The following is a 21,379-nucleotide window of genomic DNA, read 5'->3' as shown; positions in this document are numbered from 1 at the left end:
ACAGGGGCCCTGGCGACCTTCACAGCTTTCCCTCTGGCAGGTTGAGCGGCATGTCTTCACACCCCGTCGTGATTTATGGCCCTGGGCAGCGTCAAGTAACCACAGATAATAGAGCCCCTCCACAAGCCACAAATCAGACCGGCTGGGCTACACCACTACAAGCCTACTGCCGAACTCTTACACTACTGTGTGTGTGGATTGTCTGTGTGTGGTCCTCAGACTACAGTGATTGTGTGTTATGTCTGCCTGCTGCACAAAAAGTACATCTCTCACCTTGCCTGTGTGTAATATCAGAGACACCTGTCATGCAGGTGAACGAGGACCCAAACGCGACTTAACAGAAACAGAGTTTATTAATGTTCAAAACGGAATAACAGAAATCCTCTAGATTGTAGAGGGGAAAACAACTGGAGAAGCGGCCACAGACTGCAGGTCGGGTAGGCGCAGGCCAGTCGACTGAGACACCTGCTCACACGCAGCGTCTGATGAAGGCACAAAACACGACAGGACAGGGTGATACACAATCACGGCAAAAACACGACAGGACAGGGCGAAACGCAATCACAGCATGGTGAATACAATACAAGGAACCGACGGAACAGGAACGGATCACAAAGGAATAAATAGGGAGTCTAATCAGGGGAAAGGATCGGGAACAGGTGTGGGAAGACTAAATGATGATTAGGGGAATAGGAACAGCTGGGAGCAGGAAGAACGATAGAGAGAAGAGAGAGCGAGAGAGTGAGAGAGGGAGGGGAGAGAGAGGGATAGGAGGGAAAGAACCAAATAAGACCAGCAGAGGGAAACGAATAGCATGGGGAGCACAGGGACAAGACATGATAATAAATGACAAACATGACAGTACCCCCCACTCACCGAGCGCCTCCTGGCGCTCTCGAGGAGGAACACTGGCAGCAACGGAGGAAATCATAGATCAAACGGTCCAGCAGAGAAAGAACCCAACTCCTCTCCTCAGGACGGTAACGGATAAAAAGGGAAACTAGGGTACTACTCTAAAAAAAAAAAATGAGAACTAGGGACAGACTGAGACACAGCAAGGGCAGGGACAAGAACAGGAGAGATGCGATGGCAGGGAACAGACTGAGACCCAGCAAGACCAGGAGCAGAAGCAGAAAAAAAAATTACCAGACTTCCTCTGCGCGCAGTCTGAACACGCAGCCACGAAACGGCGCGTGTCACGCTCCTGAGTCGGCCACCAAAAGCGCTGGCGAATAGACGCAAGAGTGCCTCGAACACCGGGATGACCAGCTAACTTGGCAGAGTGAGCCCACTGAAGAACAGCCAGACGAGTGGAAACAGGAACGAAAAGGAGGTTACTAGGACAAGCGCGGCGACGCAGTGTGCGTGAGTGCTTGCTTAACCTGTCTTTCAATTCCCCAGACTGTCAACCCGACAACACGCCCATAAGGAAGAATCCCTCGAGATCAGTAGAAGCCACAGAAGAACTAAACAGACGGGATAAGGCATCAGGCTTGGTGTTTTGCTACCCGGACGGTAAGAAATCACAAACTCGAAACGAGCGAAAAACAACGCCCAACGAGCTGACGGGCATTAAGTTTTGGCAGAACGGATGTACTCAAGGTTCTTATGGTCTGTGAAGTCGCCCCCTCCAACCATCGCCATTCGCCTAGGGCTAAGCGGATGGCGAGCAGTTCACGGTTACCCACATCATAGTTGCGCTCAGATGGCGACAGGCGATGAGAAAAATAAGCGCAAGGATGAACCTTATCGTCAGACTGGAAGCGCTGGGATAGAATGGCTCCCACGCCTACCTCTGAAGCGTCAACCTCGACAATGAATTGTCTAGTGACATAACGAGGATAGGAGCGGACGTAAAACGTTCTTTTAGAAGATCAAAAGCTCCTGGGCGGAACCGGACCACTTAAAACACGTCTTGACAGAAGTAAGAGCTGTGAGAGGGGCAGCAACTTGACCGAAATTACGAATGAAACGCCGATAGAAATTAGCGAAACCTAAAAAGCGCTGCAACTCGACACGTGACCTTGGAACGGGCCAATCACTGACAGCTTGGACCTTAGCGGAATCCATCTGAATGCCTTCAGCGGAAATAACGGAACCGAGAAAAGTAACGGAGGAGACATGAAAAGGCACTTCTCAGCCTTTACGTAGAGACAATTCTCTAAAGGCGCTGTAGAACACGTCGAACGTGCTGAACATGAATCTCGAGTGACGGAGAAAAAATCAGGATATCGTCAAGATAGACAAAAACAAAAATGTTCAGCATGTCTCTCAGAACATCATTAACTAATGCCTGAAAAACAGCTGGCGCATTGGCGAGACCGAACGGCAGAACCCGGTACTCAAAATGCCCTAACAGTGTTAAATTTCCAGTCCCCCTCTCTGATGCGCACAGATGGTAAGCGTTACGAAGGTCCAACAGTAAAGCACCTGGCTCCCTGCAGAATCTCGAAGGCTGATGACAACGGATAACGATTCTTAACCGTTATGTCATTCAGCCCTCGATAATCCACGCAGGGGCGCATCCTTCTTCTTAACAAAAAGAACCCCGCCCCGGCCGGAGAAGAAGAAGGCACTATGGTACCGGCGTCAAGAGACACAGACAAATAATCCTCGAGAGCCTTACGTTCGGGAGCCGACAGAGAGTATAGTCTACCTCGAGGAGGCGTGGTCCCTGGAAGGAGATCAATACTACAATCATACGACCGGTGAGGAGGAAGGGAGTTGGCTCGGGACCGACTGAAGACCGTGCGCAGATCATGATATTCCTCCGGCACTCCTGTCAAATCGCCAGGTTCCTCCTGAGAAGTAGGGAGAGAAGAAACGGGAGGGATGGCAGACATTAAACACTTCACATGACAAGAAACGTTCCAGGATAGGATAGAATTACTAGACCAATTAATAGAAGGATTATGACATACTAGCCAGGGATGACCCAAAACAACAGGTGTAAACGGTGAACGGAAAATCAAAAAAGAAATAGTCTCACTGTGGTTACCAGATACTGTGAGAGTTAAAGGTAGTGTCTCAAATTTGATACTGGGAAGATGACTACCATCTAAGGCAAACATGGGCGTAGGCTTGTCTAACGGTCTGAAAGGAATGTTATGTTTCCGAACCCATGCAGTCCATGAAACAACCCTCAGCCCCAGAGTCAATCAAGGCACTGCATGTAGCACCCGAACCGGTCCAGCGTAGATGGACCGACATAGTAGTACAAGATCTAGATGAAGAGGACTGAGTAGTAGCGCTCACCAGTAGCCCTCCGCTTACTGATGGGCTCTGGCCTCTTACTGGACATGAATTAACAAAATGTCCAGCAACTCCAATAGAGGCACAGGCGGTTGGTGATCCTCCGTTCCCTCTCCTTATTCGAGATGCGAATCCCTCCCAGCTGCATGGGCTCAGTCTCAAAGCCAGAGGAGGGAGATGGTTGCGATGCGGAGCAGGGAAACACCGTTGATGCGAGCTCTCTTCCACGAGCCCGGTGACGAAGATCTACCCGTCGTTCTATGCGGATGGCGAAGCAATCAAAGAGTCCACATCTGAAGGAACCTCCCGGGAGAGAATCTCATCCTTAACCACTGCGTGGGTCCCTCCAGAAAACGGTGGCAGCGCCGGCTCGTTCCACTCACTAGAGGCAGCAAGAGTGAAACTCAATGGAATAATCCGTTATGGACCGTTCACCTTGGCATAAGGAAGCCAGGGCCCTAGAAGCCTCCCCACCAAAAACTGAACGGTCAAAAACCCGAATCATCTCCTCTTTAAAGTTCTGGAATTTGATAGAGCAATCAGCCCTTGCCTCCCAGATAGCTGTGCCCCATTCTCGAGCCCGGCCAGTAAGGAGTGAAATGACGCCTGAGCTCTCTCTCTAGAGTATGTGTTGGGTTGGAGAGAGAACACAATCTCACACTGCGTGAGAAAGGAGCGGCACTCAGTGGGCTGCCCGGAGTAGCAAGGTGGGTTATTAACCCTGGGTTCTGGAGGCTCGGCAGGCCAGGGAGTAACAGGTGGCACGAGACGTGACTCTGGAACTGTCCATCGGAAACCTGAGCGGCCAGGTTCTCCACGGCATGGCGAGCAGCAGACAATTCCTGCCGTGTCTCGAGCATGGCTCCTGGATCTCGACGGCAGTGTAAACAGCGTCTGAAGTCGCTGGGTCCATTCCCGGTTCCTTCTGTCATGCAGGTGAACGAGGACCCAAACGCGACTTAACAGAAACAGAGTTTATTAATGTTCAAAACGGAATAACAGAAATTCTAGATTGTAGAGGGGAAAACAACTGGAGAAGCGGCCACAGACTGCAGGTTATCCAGAGACTGAGACACCTGCTCACAAGCGTCTGATGAAGGCACAAAACACGACAGGACAGGGTGATACACAATCACGGCAAAAACACGACAGGACAGGGCGAAAGCAATCACAGCATGGTGAATACAATAGAACAGGAACGGATCACAAAGGAATAAAAGGGAGTCTAATCAGGGGAAAGGATCGGGAACAGGTGTGGGAAGACTAAATGATGATTAGGGAATAGGAACAGCTGGGAGCAGGATTCGGAACGATAGAGAGAAGAAAGAGAGTGAGAGAGGGAGGGGAGAGAGAGGGATAGGAGGGAAAGAACCAAATAAGACCAGCAGAGGGAAACGAATAGCATGGGGAGCACAGGGACAAGACATGATAATAAATGACAAACATGACAACACCACTGTCTAGAATTGCTGTCTGCTACAAACTGCAGGCTACACTATGACTATCCTACACCGCCCACACTGTCTGTTTGTAGATTATATCATCAGTGTTATTTTATCACCCACAAAGCTCTGTTGCAGAGAGAGAGTGAGATAGAGAGAGAGGAAGAGAGAGAGAGAGAGAGAGGAGAGAGAGAGAGAGAGAGAGAGAGAGAGAGAGAGAGAGAGAGAGAGAGAGAGAGAGAGAGAGAGAGAGAGAGAGAGAGAGAGAGAGAGAGAGAGAGAGAGAGAGAGAGAGAGAGAGAGAGAGAGAGAGAGGGGCTGAGGGGCTGTCAGAGGGAGAGAGAGAAGGAGGAGAGAGGGGGAAGGCGGTGGATAATAAACTTTTGCATTACACTCCACAAACAAACACTGTGCTCTCCATCATGCAAAAAGCTAGCCATTTTGTTCAGTTTTTGAGAGTAGCCGGTGGCTAGGCAAAGTTATTTTTGAGAGTAGCCGGTGGCTAGGCAAAGTTATTTTTGAGAGTAGCCGGTGGCTAGGCTGAATTATTTTTGAGAGTAGCCGGTGGCTAGGCTGAATTATTTTTGAGAGTAGGCAATGTTATTCTGATTGTGAGCGGTATGATATCAGATAGCTTCCACCCTGCAGTTATGGATACATGCTGAAGTGGAGGGAATTATACTAGTAGGGGAACACACACACACACTAGCAGTGTATCATAGAGCGGCTGGCAGCTGTTTGGTGCTATATCAAATGTGTATATGCTAACATGATTAATGAATTACACTCCATCAGAGATTAAGGGGAGAGGAAGCAGGGGCCATGTTGAAAGTGCAAGTCCACAGTTTAGGTGAGGCTTTAAACAACCCGGAAATATGGGATGGCTTCTAGGAGTAAAAATCAATTCAATGATATAGGCTAAGACCAATGATGTTAAGTCTTTGTAGAATTGACATATTGTAGTCTTTATACAGTTACAGTACAGATGTATTTTCCTCGGGCTGAAAACTGTTCAGATTCATATAGTTTTGTTGATGATTTGTTTTTGCACTATGGTGTCCAGACTGAGAATGTCCTAATATGGACACCGTATGCACATCGAACTCTGTTGAGTCACAGGCCGCCCTGTTTCACTCAGTAGCTAGACCCCGAGTTTCATCTTACACAAAGACGCTTCAGACTCACCAAATATAACAAGTAAAAAAAGCCCTCGACCGCAATTAAGGTACATTAGCTTGAGTCACTAGACATAAAATGTTCCAGCTGCACAAGCCACTGCATTATCACAATACTTGGCAGATGGGAGAATGTCAAAGTGTTTGGTGAGTGGGTTAGGCCTGTGAGTATATACCTTTGATGAGCCATCCATAAAGTACAGAGACTAGCTTCTTCTCTCTCTCCCTACAGTATATGCAGCGGCAGTAGTTATTTTATGGATAACTGATGGTGGTGAACTGGGTTGAACGCTCAGCTGGGTGGTGGAGGGCCTCCAAATGCCTGTCTCCATGCCTGTCTCCATGCCTGTCTCCATGCCTGTCTCCATGCCTGTCTCCATGCCTGTCTCCACGCCTGTCTCCACGCCTGTCTCCACGCCTGTCTCCATGCCTGTCTCCACGCCTGTCTCCACGCCTGTCTCCATGCCTGTCTCCATGCCTGTCTCCATGCCTGTCTCCACGCCTGTCTCCATGCCTGTCTCCATGCCTGTCTGATTAAACAGACTGATGAGCCTCCACTCTTAAGACTGGAGCTCTGACTGGAAGATCTACTTAATTCCATCTCTGTGTTTTTTTGTTTTTATGTAAACGTGTGTATTAGATGAGGTTGAGGCTTGTCACAAAAGAGTCCTGGGATTATCGCCAAGAGTAGATTTCCCGGTATGATGACGCCGGAGACTGGAGACGAAGCTCCTTTGAGAAATATGACTTATTATATGATTATGATGTAAGGAAATGCATGACAACGTAACGATTGTAGAGAATGCTGACAGTGTAATGACCTTTTGTGTGTCTGGAACCAAAGTCTCCCAGCTGGAAACTACTATTCCAATAAGGGGTTCATCCCTTTTGGATCGTAACAGGCCTGGGCGAGGTTTGTTACAATATATACCCATTCACATTACTGATATGTCTGTGTATTATCCATGATGCTGATTGTGTTTTTGTATACTTGAACAGAGAAATATGGAAACTCACTGTAATCTCAGCACTCTGAGTGAAGGGGTATAGAGAGAAGATGTACTCTTGGAAGCAAATTAGAGACAGCAGCAGGCTTTCTCCATAATGTAAGTCAACAAGACACATCACACAGACTAAACTGACCTAATAGAGTCTATCCATGGATCCATCATGCTGCCAGCCAGTGGGAGGTGTAAGCTCTAGTCAGTCTGCCTGGTGTGTGTGGGGGGAGGGGGTCTCTGTGTGTGTGTGTGTGTGTGTGTGTGTGTGTGTGTGTGTGTGTGTGTGTGTGTGTGTGTGTGTGTGTGTGTGTGTGTGTGTGTGTGTGTGTGTGTGTGTGTGTGTGTGTGTGTGTGTGTGTGTGTGTGTGTGTGTGTGTGTGTGTGTGTGTGTGTGTGTGTGTGTGTGTTTCGGGAATGTGGTTGCACAGCTCTGCAGGAGGGTCAAATTTCAACTGGGCTCTTACCAGTAACCTATTTACCACCATGGGTGGGCTGGGAGTAAGAAGACTATTTGACTCTTCCAGCAGCATCCTCAATATTGTTACAATGTAGTATATGTAGTGTTATGGGCTCTGGTCATCAAAAGTAGTGCACTATGTAGGGAATGGGGTGGTGTTTGGGACTCAGACAATGTCAGCAGAGGAAAATACAAACTAAAAGGCATATTTTTTTTATAGACTAGAGGATTACTACTGTAACATATTATACGGGCTAATAGGTTGAATAAACATATTATATATTCATGTTTCAGATGTGTTTATGCATAAGCAGGCTATAGCTAGTCTCATAAGCAGGCTATAGCTAGTCTCATAAGCAGGCTATAGCTAGTATCATAAGCAGGCTGTAGCTAGTCTCATAAGCAGGCTATAGCTAGTATCATAAGCAGGCTATAGCTAGTCTCATACGCAGGCTATAGCTAGTATCATAAGCAGGCTATAGCTAGTATCATAAGCAGGCTATAGCTAGTCTCATAAGCAGGCTGTAGCTAGTCTCATAAGCAGGCTATAGCTAGTCTCATAAGCAGGCTATAGCTAGTCTCATAAGCAGGCTATAGCTAGTCTCATAAGCCGGCAATAGCTAGTCTCATAAGCAGGCTATAGCTAGTCTCATAAGCCGGCTATAGCTAGTATCATAACCCGGCTATAGCTAGTCTCATAAGCAGGCTATAGCTAGTATCATAAGTAGGCTATAGCTAGTCTCATAAGCAGGCTATAGCTAGTATCATAAGCAGGCTATAGCTAGTCTCATAAGCAGGCTATAGCTAGTATCATAAGCAGGCTGTAGCTAGTCTCATAAGCCGGCTATAGCTAGTATCATAAGCAGGCTATAGCTAGTCTCATAAGCAGGCTATAGCTAGTCTCATAAGCAGGCTGTAGCTAGTCTCATAAGCCAGCTATAGCTAGTCTCATAAGCAGGCTATAGCTAGTCTCATAAGCCGGCTATAGCTAGTCTCATAAGCAGGCTATAGCTAGTCTCATAAGCAGGCTATAGCTAGTATCATAAGCAGGCTATAAGTCTCATAAGGCTATAGCTAGTCTCATAAGCCGGCTATAGCTAGTCTCATAAGCAGGCTATAGCTAGTCTCATAAGCAGGCTATAGCTAGTCTCATAAGCAGGCTATAGCTAGTCTCATAAGCCAGCTATAGCTAGTCTCATAAGCAGGCTATAGCTAGTCTCATAAGCCGGCTATAGCTAGTCTCATAAGCAGGCTATAGCTAGTCTCATAAGCAGGCTATAGCTAGTCTCATAAGCAGGCTATAGCTAGTATCATAAGCAGGCTATAGCTAGTCTCATAAGCCGGCTATAGCTAGTCTCATAAGCAGGCTATAGCTAGTATCATAAGCAGGCTATAGCTAGTCTCATAAGCCGGCTATAGCTAGTCTCATAAGCAGGCTATAGCTAGTCTCATAAGCCGGCTATAGCTAGTCTCATAAGCAGGCTATAGCTAGTATCATAAGCAGGCTATAGCTAGTCTCATAAGCAGGCTATTCTGAAAAACTTCTGCATAAAGTTTCGTATCTAGTAAACGACAAAAAGATGTATGAGATTTACTGTCACTGCTCATATCAGACTCTGACAGGTCAGGGTCCACATGTACAGTTCATTCGGAAAGTATTCAGACCCCTTCAATTTTTATACATCCTTATACTAAACTTGATGAAATAGTTTTAAAAATCACATTTGCATAAGTATTCAGACCCTTTACTCAGTACTTTGTTGAAGCACCTTTGGCAGCGATTACAGCCTCGAGTCTTCTTGGGTATGATGCTACAAGCTTGGCACACCTGTATTTGGGGAGTTTCTCCTATTCTTGGGGCTGCACAGCTATTTTCAGGTCTCTCCAGAGATGTTAGATCGGGTTCAAATCCGGGCTCTGGCTGGACCACTCAAGGACATTCAGAGACTTGTCCTGAAGTCTTGGTTGAGCACTTGGGTTCTTGTCCTGTTGGAAGGTGAACCTTCACCCCGGTTTGAGGTCCTGAGCATTCTGGAGCAGTTTTTCATCAAGGATCTCTCTGTACTTTGTACCATTAATCTCTCCCTCGATCCTAACTAGTTTCCCAGTGCCCACCGCTGAAAAATATTGCCAAAGCTAACACCACCATGCTTCACCGTAGGGATGGTATGCACCAGGTGATGAGCGGTGCCTGGTTTCCTCCAGACGTGACGCTTGGCTTTCAGGCCAAAGAGTTCAATCTTAGATTCATCAGACCAGAGAATCTTGTTTCTCATGGTGGAGGTGGTGGTGGAGGTGTTGGAGGTGTTGGAGGTGTTAGAGGTAGAGGTGGAGGTGGTGGTGGAGGTGGTGGAGGTGGTGGAGGTGTTGGAGGTGTTAGAGGTAGAGGTAGAGGTGGTGGTGGAGGTGGTGGAGGTGGTGGAGGTGGAGGTGGTGAAGGAGGTGTTTGTGGTGTTGGTGGAGGTAGTGATGGAGGTATTAGAGGGGGAGGTGATGGTGGTGGAGGTGGTGGTGGTGAAGGTTGTGGAGGTGGTGGAGGTGGTGATGGTGGAGGTGGTGGAGGTGGTCTTGGTGCAGGTGGTGCTGTTGGTTGAGGTGGAGGTGGTCGCGGTGGTGGAGGTGGTTATAGTGGAGGTGGTGATGGTGGAGGTGGTGGAGGTGGTGGTGGAGGTGATAGTGGTGGAAGTGGAGGTGGAGGTGGAGATGGTGGTGGTGATGATGGTGGAAGCGGTGGTGGAGGTGTTGGAGGTGGTGGTGGTGGAGGTGGTTATAGTGGAGGTGGTGATGGTGGAGGTGGTGGAGGTGGAGGTGGTGGTGGAGGTGATAGTGGTGGAAGTGGAGGTGGAGGTGGAGATGGTGGTGGTGATGATGGTGGAAGCGGTGGTGGAGGTGTTGGAGGTGGTGGTGGTGGAGGTGGTGGAGGTGGTTATAGTGGAGGTGGTGATGGTGGAGGTGGTGGAGGTGGAGGTGGTGGTGGTGGAGATGGTGGTGGAGGTGGAGGTGGTGGTGGTGGAGGTGGTGATGGAGGTGATAGTGGTGGAAGTGGAGGTGGTGGTGGAGATGGTGGTGGTGATGGTGGTGGAAGCGGTGGTGGAGGTGTTGGAGGTGGTGGTGGTGGAGGTGGTGGAGGTGATAGTGGTGGAAGTGGAGGTGGTGGTGGTGATGGTGGAGGGGGTGGTGGTGGTGGTGGAGATGGTGGTGGTGTAATAACTCATGGTCCCCTGCAGCCTGTGGTGATCTGTGAGCCTGGTCTCTGACCCTTGGGCCTCCAGCACCCCACCAGGAGGCTGTGATCAATAGGAGCCAGTTACCAGCTCCACTAGGCCACGTCGGCTCCAAGAGGCCCAATCGGCAGGCTCTGTCAGCAGGCTTAAGTCTTCCCTCTACAGGGTATCCCTCAGCCCTGGAGGTGAATCGTCATCTGGGTTTTTCCACCCCTCTTTTCACACACACACACACACACACACACACACACACGCACACACGCACACGCGCACACGCGCACACACACACACACACACACACACACACACACACACACACACACACACACACACACACACACACACACACACACACACACACACACACACACACACACACACACACACTAACTTTTCTGAGGCTGTAATATACTGCGGCATGCAGGCATCCCTTATTTTAACCGGCTGAGCTGAAAGTCAAATCCTCCGAGACTACTCACCTTGAAGAGGAAACACTGGGAGCTTCTGCCTGGTAATCAGAAATACCAGAGACACAGCAGCACTGGGGATAGAAGGTGTGGGAGGTGTTAATTGGGGTATCTGTCTTAGATCTACAATGATGCAGGTACCCTGTTTAATAATGTGTATTAATAATGTGTTTCCAGGATGGGAGCATGTTATCCCTGTGTGCACATGGTCGGTTTATACCAGTGGAGGCTGCTGAGAGGAGGACGACTCATAATCATGTCTGGAACGGAGCCAATGGAATGGTATCAAACACATAGAAACCATGTGCGACGCCCCTCCCTGCTTTGACTACTGGGTTTTTGCTGTGCTTACTTCCTGCAGGAGATTGGTGGGCGGAGCTGGAAGGGGTGTCAGTGCTGATGGGGCACACCTGTGAAAGCTCAGCTGCGGCGTAAAGCCACTGTTTCCCCATTCAGCAAGAGATTCCTCCCTCCATGCAGACCTTTGGTTGTTTCATTGTGATGTTGGCAGTCGACACCTAATTTACTGACCTTCATGCCTCACCTGATTATTGTTGTGAGTGTTTACTTTATTTATGAAGTAAATTCATGTTTTTATTCCTTCACTCAGTGGGTGGTTTCCCATTACAATGTTGAGCCAGGGTGTAACACATGTGTTTGAGGTATTTCATACCATTCCACTGATTCTGCTCCAGTCATTACCACGAGCCTGTCCACCCCAATTAAGGTGCCACCAACCTCCTGTAGTTTATACATGTCATACCAGTCAAAGGTTTGGACACACCTACTCATTCCAGGGGTGCTCTTTATTTTTTCAACTATTCTCTACATTGTAGAATAATAGTGAAGACGTCAAGACAATGAAATAACACACATGGAATCATGTAGAAACCAAAAAAGTGTTGAACAAATCTAAATATATTTTATATTTGAGATTCCTCAAAACAGCCACCCTTTGCCTTGATGACAGCTTTGCACACTGTTGGCATTCTGTCAACCAGCTTTATGTCGTCGTTACCTGGAATGCATTTCAATTAACAGGTGTTGGAATTTATTTCCTTAATGCGTTTGAGCCAATCATTTGTGTTCTGACAAGATAGGGTTGGTATACTGAACATAGCCCTATTTGGTAAAAGACCAAGCCCATATTATGGCAAAAACAGCTCAAATAAGTAAAGGGCAGTCAATGCGGAAAATTTCAAGAATTTCAAGTTTCTTCAAGTGCAATCGCAAAAACTATAAAGCGCTATGATGAAACTGGCTCTCATGAGGACTGCCACAGGAAAAGAAGACCCAAAGTTACCTCTGTTTAATATATATATTTTTTTACCTTTATTTAACTAGGCAAATCAGTTAAGAACAAATTCTTATTTTCAATGACAGCCTAGGGGTTAACTGCCTGTTCAGGAGCAGAACAACAGATTTGTACCATGTCAGCTTGGGGGTTTGAACTCTGCAACCTTCCGGTTCCTAGTCCAAAGCTCTAACCACTAGGCTACCCTGCCGCCCCAGTTAACCAGGTAGGCCAGTTGAAAACAAGTTCTCATTTACAACTGCGACCTGGCCAATATAAAGCAAAGCAGTGCGACAAAAACAACAACACAGAGTTACACATGGGATAAACAAACGTACAGTCAATAACACAATAAAAAATCTGTATACAGTGTGTGCAAATGGAGTAAGGAGATAAGGCAATAAATAGGCCATAGTGGTGAAGTAAATACAATTTAGCAATTAACACTGGAGTGATAGATGTGCAGATGAGGATGTGCAAGTAGAAATACTGGTGTGCAAAAGAGCAGAAAAACAAAACCAAATATGGGGATGATGTAGGTAGTTGGTTGTATGGGCTATTTCGACATGGGCTGTGTACAGCTGCAGCGATCGGTAAGCTGCGATTGCACTTTTTTGATACTTAAAGTTAGTGAGGGAGATTTAAGTCTCCAACTTCAGTGATTTTTGCAATTCGTTCCAGTCATTGGCAGCAGAGAACTGGAAGGAAAGGTGGCCAAAGCAGGTGTTGGCTTTGTTGATGACCAGTGAAATATATCTGCTGGAGCTCGTGCTACGAGTGGGTGTTGCTACGGAGACCAGTGAGCTGAGATAAGGCGGGGCTTTACCAAGCAAAGACTTATAGATGACCTGGAGCCAGTGGGTTTGGCGACGAATATGCAGTGAGGACCAGCCAACGAGAGCATACAGGTCACAGTGGTGGGTAGTATATGGGGCTTTGGTGACAAAACAGATGGCTCTGTGATAGACTGCATCCAGTTTGCTGAGTAGAGTATTGGAGGCTATTTTGTAAATGACATCGCCAAAGTCAAGGATCGATAGGATAGTCAGTTTTACGAGGGTATGTTTGGCAGCATGAGTGAAGGATGCTTTGTTGCGAAATAGGAAGCCGATTCTAGATTTCATTTTGGATTGGAGATGCTTAATGTGAGTCTGGAAGGAGCGTACACAGTCTAGCCAGACACCTAGGTATGTATAGTTGTCCACATATTCTAAGTCAGAACCGTCCAGAGTAGTGATGCTGGATGGGCGAGCGGGTGCCGGCAGCAATCGGTTGAAGAGCATGCATTTCGTTTTAGCTTTTAAGAGCAGTTGGAGGCCACGGAAGGAGTGTTGTATGGCATTGAAGCTCATTTGGAGGTTTGTTAACACAGTGTCCAAAGAAGGGCCAGAAGTATGGTGTCGTCTGTGTAGAGGTTGGATCAAAGAATCACCAGCAGCAAGAGCAACATCATTGATATATACAGATAAAAGAGTCGGCCCGAGAATTGAACGCTGTGGCACTCCCAAAGAGACTGCCAGAGGTCCGGATAACAGGCCCTCCGATTTGACACACTGAACTCTATCTGAGAGGTAGTCAGTGAACCAGGTGAGGTAGTCATTAGATAAACCAAAGCTGTTGCTGCGGGGGTTGCAGAGCTGTTGGCTGGGGTTTGGGATAGCCAGGTGGAAAGCATGGCCAGCCGTTGCAGAGGATAAATACATTAGCGTTAACTGCACCTCAGATTGCAGCCCCAAAAAATGCTTCATGGAGTTAATGTAACAGATACATCTCAACATCAACTGTTCAGAGACAAAGAAACCAGTACTAAAGGACGCCAATAATAAGAAGAGACTTGCTTGGGCTAAGAAACACAAGAAATGGACATTAGACTGGTGGCAATCTCTCCTTTGGTCTGAGTCCAAATTAGATATTTTTTGCACTTAGTGGGACTATCATTTGTTTTTCAACAGGATAAGGACCCAAAATGTACTTCCAGGATGTGTAAGGGCTATTTGACTAAGATGAAGAGTGATGGTGCATTATCAGATGACCTGGCCTCAACAATCACCCGACTTCAACCCAATTGAGATGGTTTGGGATGAGTTGGACCGCAGAGTGAAGGAAAGCAGCCAACAAGTGCTCAGTATATGTGGGAACTCCTTTAGGACATTTGGAAAAGCATTCCAAGGTTAGCTGGTTGAGAGAATGCCAAGAGTGTGCAAAGCTGTCAACAAGGCAAAGGTTGGCTACTTTGAAGAATCTAAAATATTAAATATATTTTGTTTTGTTTAACACTTTTTTGATTACTACATGATTCCATATGTGTGTTATTTCGTAGTTTTTATGTCTTCACTATTATTCTGCAATGTAGAAATTAGTACAAATAAAGAAAAACCCTTGAATGAGTAGGTGTCCAATCTTTTAAATGGTACTGTATGTATTTATTTGATATATGTTCAAGTGTATATTCTGTGTGTGATTGTGTGACCGGGTGACCATGTGTGAGAGAAGTAGAAAAAAACAGAGTGAGTGACACATATTGTGCAGGCATGCATGTTTTGTATGTACGTACAGTATGTGTGCGTGAGTGTGTGTGACTGTGAGTGCGTACGTGTGTGTGTGACTGTGTGTGCCTGTATGTTCCTATGTGTGCGTGTGTGTGTGTGTCATCCTGCATGTGCATGTGTACGAGTGTGTGTTCAAGTATGTGCGTCCCTGTGTGCGAGGAACACGATATGCCTGATCTTCCCCATCAGGGACTGTTGCATTGATGTGTGTAGAATGTGCTGAAATAGCAACAGAGACTCTTTCGCTCAGTCTTTCCCTGTCACATCGTTGAGAGAGAGCCGGTGGACCTGAAAAACACAGATACGAGTGGCAAGCGGAACCAAGCCAACACCCGGTTTGTTACTGTTCGCAGTACTCAGGTCACCCTGAGTTTCTGAACGCTCTCCCATCAACGATGTATCCCTGCTGCTATGCACCGAAGAGCAGCGTTCAACGCAGGGAGTGTTGTGTTGAAAGGTGTGCTGAGAACAAGAGGTGTGTCGAATGGTGAGAGAGAACTCACAACAACTGAAAGGACAGGACAACTGAAACACATACTCTACATCTAAATATACTATGTAAAATATAGTATAACACATTGCCATTTGAGTCTTCACATATGACATATATACAGTACACGTGAAACTAGCACAAATATGTGGAATATATACAGATATATGTGAAATATATACAAATATATGTGGAACATATACAAATATATATAAATATATGTGGAATATATAAAGATATATGTGGAATACATACAAAAATATATAAATATATGTGGAATATATACCAATATATGTGTACTTTACAGTGCATTCAGAATGTATTCAGACCTGTTGATTTTTTCCACATTTTGTTACATTACAGCCTTAATCGAAATGTATTAAATAGTTTATTTCCTCATCAATCTACACACAATACCCCATAATGACAAAGCAAAAAGGTTTTTTGAAATGTTTGCAGATGTATTAAATATAAATAAATAAAAAATCACATTTACATAAGTATTCAGACCCTTTACTCTGTACTAATGTTGAATCAACTTTGGCAGCGATTACAGCCTCAAGTCTTTTGGGGTATGACGCTACAAGCTTGGCACACCTGTATTTGGGGAGTTTCTCCCATTCTTCTCTGCAGATCCTCTCAAGCTCTGTCAGGTTGGATGGGGAATGTTGCTGCACAGCTATTTTCAGGTCTCTCCGGAAATGTTAGATCGGGTTCAAGTCTGAGCTCTGGCTGGGCCACTCAAGGACATTCAGAGACTTGTCCCGAAGCCACTCCTGCATTGTCTTGGCTGTGTGCTTAGTGTCGTTGTCCTGTTGGAAGGTGAACCTTCGCCTCAGTCTGAGGTCTTGAGCGCTCTGGAGCAGGTTTTCATCAAGGATCTCTCTGTACTTGCTCCATTCATTGTTCCCTTGATCCTGCCTAGTCTCCCAGTCCCTGCCGCTGAAAAACATCCCCACAGCGTGATGCTGCCACCACCATGCTTCACCGTAGAGATGGCGCCAGGTTTCCTCCAGACGTGGCGCTTGGCATTCAGGACAAAGAGATCAGTCTTGGTTTCATCAAAACAGAGAATCTTGTTTCTCATGGTCTGAGAGTCCTTTAGGTGCCTTTTGGCAAACTCCAAGCAGGCTGTCATGTGCCTTTTACTGAGGAGTGGCTTCCGACTGGCCACTCTATTATAAAGTCCTGAGTGGTGGAATGTGCAGAGCTGGTTGTCCTTCTGGAATTTACTCCAATCTCAATAGAAGACCTCTGGAGCTCTGTCAGAGTGAGAATCGGGCTCTTGGTCACCTCCCTGACCAAGGCCCTTCTCCCCCGATTGCTCAGTTTGGCCGGGTGGCCAGCACTAGGAGTCTTGGTGGTTCCAAACTTCTTCCATTTAAGAATGATGGAGGCCACTGTGTTCTTGGGAACCTTCAATGCTGCAGAAATGTTTTGGTACCCTTCCCCTGATCTGTGCCTCGACATAATCCTGTCTCGGAGCTTTGATTCCTTCGACCCCATGGCTTGGCTTTTCTCTGACATGCACTGTCAACTGTGGGACCTTATATGGAAAGGCATGTCGCTTTCCAAATCATGCCCAATCAATTGAATTTACCACAGGTGGACTCCAATCAAGTTATAGAAACATCTCAAGGATAATCAATGGAAACAGGATGCACCTGAGCTCAATTTTGAGTCTCTTAGCATACTAGCATACTACTAGGTATTTCTGTTTTGTATTTTTAATGAATTTACTAAAAATGTATACAACCTGTTTTCGCTTTGTCATTATGGGGTATCGTATGATTTTAAAAAGAAATCAATGTTAGAACATGGCTGTAACGTAACAAAATGTGGAAGGGAAGGGGTCTGAATACTTTCCGAATGTCCTGTAATGTGGAAGAAGGGAAGGGGTCTGAAATACTTTCCTTTACGAATATCCTGTAATGTGGAAGAAGGGAAGGGGTCTGAATACTTTACGAATGTCCTGTAATGTGGAATGACTACGTTGTATAGCAGATTCGGGGGCTACAACCTCTGAAACATATACTCTACATTACACATTTTGTATAAAATATGTTTTGTTATGTAACCTTGTTGGTAACATATTTCTATCATATACAGTTGAAGTCGGAAGTTTACATACACTTAGGTTGGAGTCATTAAAACTCGTTTTTCAAACACTCCACAAATTTCTTGTTAAAAAACGATAGTTTTGGCAAGCCGGTTAGGACATCTACTTTGTGCATGACACAAGTCATTTTTCCAACAATTCCAGTGGGTCAGAAGTTTACATACACTAAATTGACTGTGCCTTTAAATAGCTTGGAAAATTCCAAGCAAACAATAGTACACACGTATAAACTTCATGGGACCATGCAGCCTTCATATTGCTCAGGAAGGAGACACGTTCTGTCTCCTAGAGATGAACATACTTTGGTGTGAAAAGTGCAAATCAATCCCAGAACAACAGCAAAGGACCTTGTGAAGAAGCTGGAGGAAACAGGTACAAAAGTATCTATATCCACAATAAAACAAGTCCTATATCACAGAACCTGAAAGGGGGAGGCTTGCAAGCCGAAGAACAACATCGCAAACGTGAAGCACGGGGGTGGCAGCATCATGTTGTGGGGGTGCTTTGCTGCAGGAGGGACTGGTGCACTTCACAAATAGATGGCATTGTGAGGATGGAAAATTATGTGGATATATTGAAGCAACATCTCAAGACATCAGTCAGGAAGTTAAAGCATGGTCGCAAATGGGTCTTCCAAATGGACAATGACCCCAAACATAGTTCCAAAGTTGTGGCAAAATGGCTTAAGGACATCAAAGGCAAGGTATTGGAGTGGCCATCACAAAGCCCTGACCTCAACCTTATAGAAAATGTGTGGGCATAACTGAAGAAGCGTGTCCGAACAAGGAGGCCTACAAACCTGACTCAGTTACACCAGCTCTGTCAGGAGGAATGGGCCAAAACTCACCCAACTTATTGCGGGAAGCTTGTGGAAGGCTACCAGAAATGTTTGACCCAAGTTAAACAATTTAAAGGCAATGCTACCAAATACTAATTGAATGTATGTAAGCTTCTGTGTCACGGGATTCTTGTGTCGAAGGAGAGGCGGACCAAAACGCAGCGTGGTTATTATTCATGGTTCTTTAATTTAAAAAACTATACATGAATAGACTAACAAAACCAATAAATGTGAAAAACCAAAACAGCCCTATCTGATTGAGAACCATATCAGGCCAAACACAGAAACAGACAAACTCGACACACAACATAGAATGCCCACTCAGATCACACCCTGACCAAACAAAACATACAAACATACAAAGCAAACTATGGTCAGGGTGTGACATTCTGACCCAATGGGAATGTGATGAAAGAAATAATAGCTGAAATAAAATAAATCTCTCTTTTATTATTCTGACATTACACATTCTTAAAATAAAGTGGTGATCCTAACTGACCTAAAACAGGGAATTGTTACTAGGATTAAATGTCAGGAATTGTGAAAAACTGAGTTTAAATGTATTTGGCTAAGAGGTGTATGTAAACTTCAGACTTCAACTGTACCAACACAACTATCAAAAACTATTACATAATTAAATAATATCACAGTGTCGTTTTGAGGACAAAAACTGGACAAATACCGCTGGTTCCTGGAAGATGGTTTCACGGAGTGATAGAAAAAATGTTGATGCAGTGAATAGGATTCCTATCTGATGCTACAGGGGATAACGTCAGATAAGGGAGAAATTAGGCAAATAGTTGATACTGGGAATTTAATATCAAGCACTGATAATACCTTATCTTCTTTCTCAGAGCAGTAACATCTGCACTGACACATCATGCATATTAATTTCTGCATTACTCACACTAAGCGCATGTATGGAGATCTTCCTACAGTAGACTGGGTTATGGTGGTGGAGATCCTCCTACAGTAGACTGGGTTATGGTGGTGGAGATCGACCCTACAGTAGACTGGGTTATGGTGGTGGAGATCCTCCTACAGTAGACTGGGTTATGGTGGTGGAGATCGACCCTACAGTAGACTGGGTTATGGTGGTGGAGGTCCTCCTACAGTAGACTGGGTTATGGTGGTGGAGATCCTCCTACAGTAGACTGGGTTATGGTGGTGGAGATCGACCCTACAGTAGACTGGGTTATGGTGGTGGAGATCCTCCTACAGTAGACTGGGTTATAGTGGTGGAGGTCCTCCTACAGTAGACTGGGTTATGGTGGTGGAGATCGACCCTACAGTAGACTGGGTTATGGTGGTGGAGGTCCTCCTACAGTAGACTGGGTTATGGTGGTGGAGATCGACCCTACAGTAGACTGGGTTATGGTGGTGGAGATCGACCCTACAGTAGACTGGGTTATGGTGGTGGAGGTCCTCCTATAGTAGACTGGGTTATGGTGGTGGAGATCGACCCTACAGTAGACTGGGTTATGGTGGTGGAGATCGACCCTACAGTAGACTGGGTTATGGTGGTGGAGATCGACCCTACAGTAGACTGGGTTATGGTGGTGGAGATCCTCCTACAGTAGACTGGGTTATGGTGGTGGAGGTCCTCCTACAGTAGACTGGGTTATGGTGGTGGAGGTCCTCCTACAGTAGACTGGGTTATGGTGGTGGAGATCCTCCTACAGTAGACTGGGTTATGGTGGTGGAGATCCTCCTACAGTAGACTGGGTTATGGTGGTGGAGATCGACCCTACAGTAGACTGGGTTATGGTGGTGGAGATCGACCCTACAGTAGACTGGGTTATAGTGGTGGAGGTCTTCCTACAGTAGACTGGGTTATGGTGGTGGAGATCCTCCTACAGTAGACTGGGTTATGGTGGTGGAGATCGACCCTACAGTAGACTGGGTTATGGTGGTGGAGATCGACCCTACAGTAGACTGGGTTATGGTGGTGGAGATCCTCCTACAGTAGACTGGGTTATGGTGGTAGAGATCCTCCTACAGTAGACTGGGTTATGGTGGTGGAGGTCCTCCTACAGTAGACTGGGTTATGGTGGTAGAGATCCTCCTACAGTAGACTGGGTTATGGTGGTGGAGATCGACCCTACAGTAGACTGGGTTATGGTGGTGGAGATCGACCCTACAGTAGACTGGGTTATGGTGGTGGAGATTCTCCTACAGTAGACTGGGTTATGGTGGTGGAGATCGACCCTACAGTAGACTGGGTTATGGTGGTGGAGATCGACCCTACAGTAGACTGGGTTATGGTGGTGGAGATCGACCCTACAGTAGACTGGGTTATGGTGGTGGAGATCGACCCTACAGTAGACTGGGTTATGGTGGTGGAGATCGACCCTACAGTAGACTGGGTTATGGTGGTGGAGATCGACCCTACAGTAGACTGGGTTATGGTGGTGGAGATCGACCCTACAGTAGACTGGGTTATGGTGGTGGAGATTCTCCTACAGTAGACTGGGTTATGGTGGTGGAGATCGACCCTACAGTAGACTGGGTTATGGTGGTGGAGATCCTCCTACAGTAGACTGGGTTATGGTGGTGGAGATCCTCCTACAGTAGACCCTACAGTAGACTGGGTTATGGTGGTGAGAGACCCTACAGTCTGGGTTATGGTGGTGGAGGTCCTCCTACAGTAGACTGGGTTATGGTGGTGGAGATCCTCCTACAGTAGACTGGGTTATGGTGGTGGAGATCGACCCTACAGTAGACTGGGTTATGGTGGTGGAGATGGGTTGTTGGTAGGAGAATTATGAACCCAAATATGACTATTATTATATTTTTCAGTGGAGTATAATTGTTGAGTGATTATGAAAGGAGATTGGATTGGTGCCATGATAGAGCAAAGGCTTAATTTGTGAAGAAATAAGGAAATAATATGAAATGTGAATGCAGATTTACTGTTTGACATTTAACAAGGCTCTCTGAGCTAAGAGAGCTTAAGTTTTTTTGACAGAGTAATTCATGGGTTTAGAACGTTCAGGCTAAGGTTTTTACTATGACTAAATGACTCATATTTGTCTGTGAGATTTAATAATAATTGGTTGGGTGCTCAAAAC

The sequence above is a fragment of the Oncorhynchus gorbuscha genome, linkage group LG24 (genome assembly GCF_021184085.1).
Source record: "Oncorhynchus gorbuscha isolate QuinsamMale2020 ecotype Even-year linkage group LG24, OgorEven_v1.0, whole genome shotgun sequence".
In the NCBI taxonomy this organism is placed as follows: Eukaryota; Metazoa; Chordata; class Actinopteri; order Salmoniformes; family Salmonidae; genus Oncorhynchus; species Oncorhynchus gorbuscha.
Note: the sequence above shows the minus strand (reverse complement) of the source record.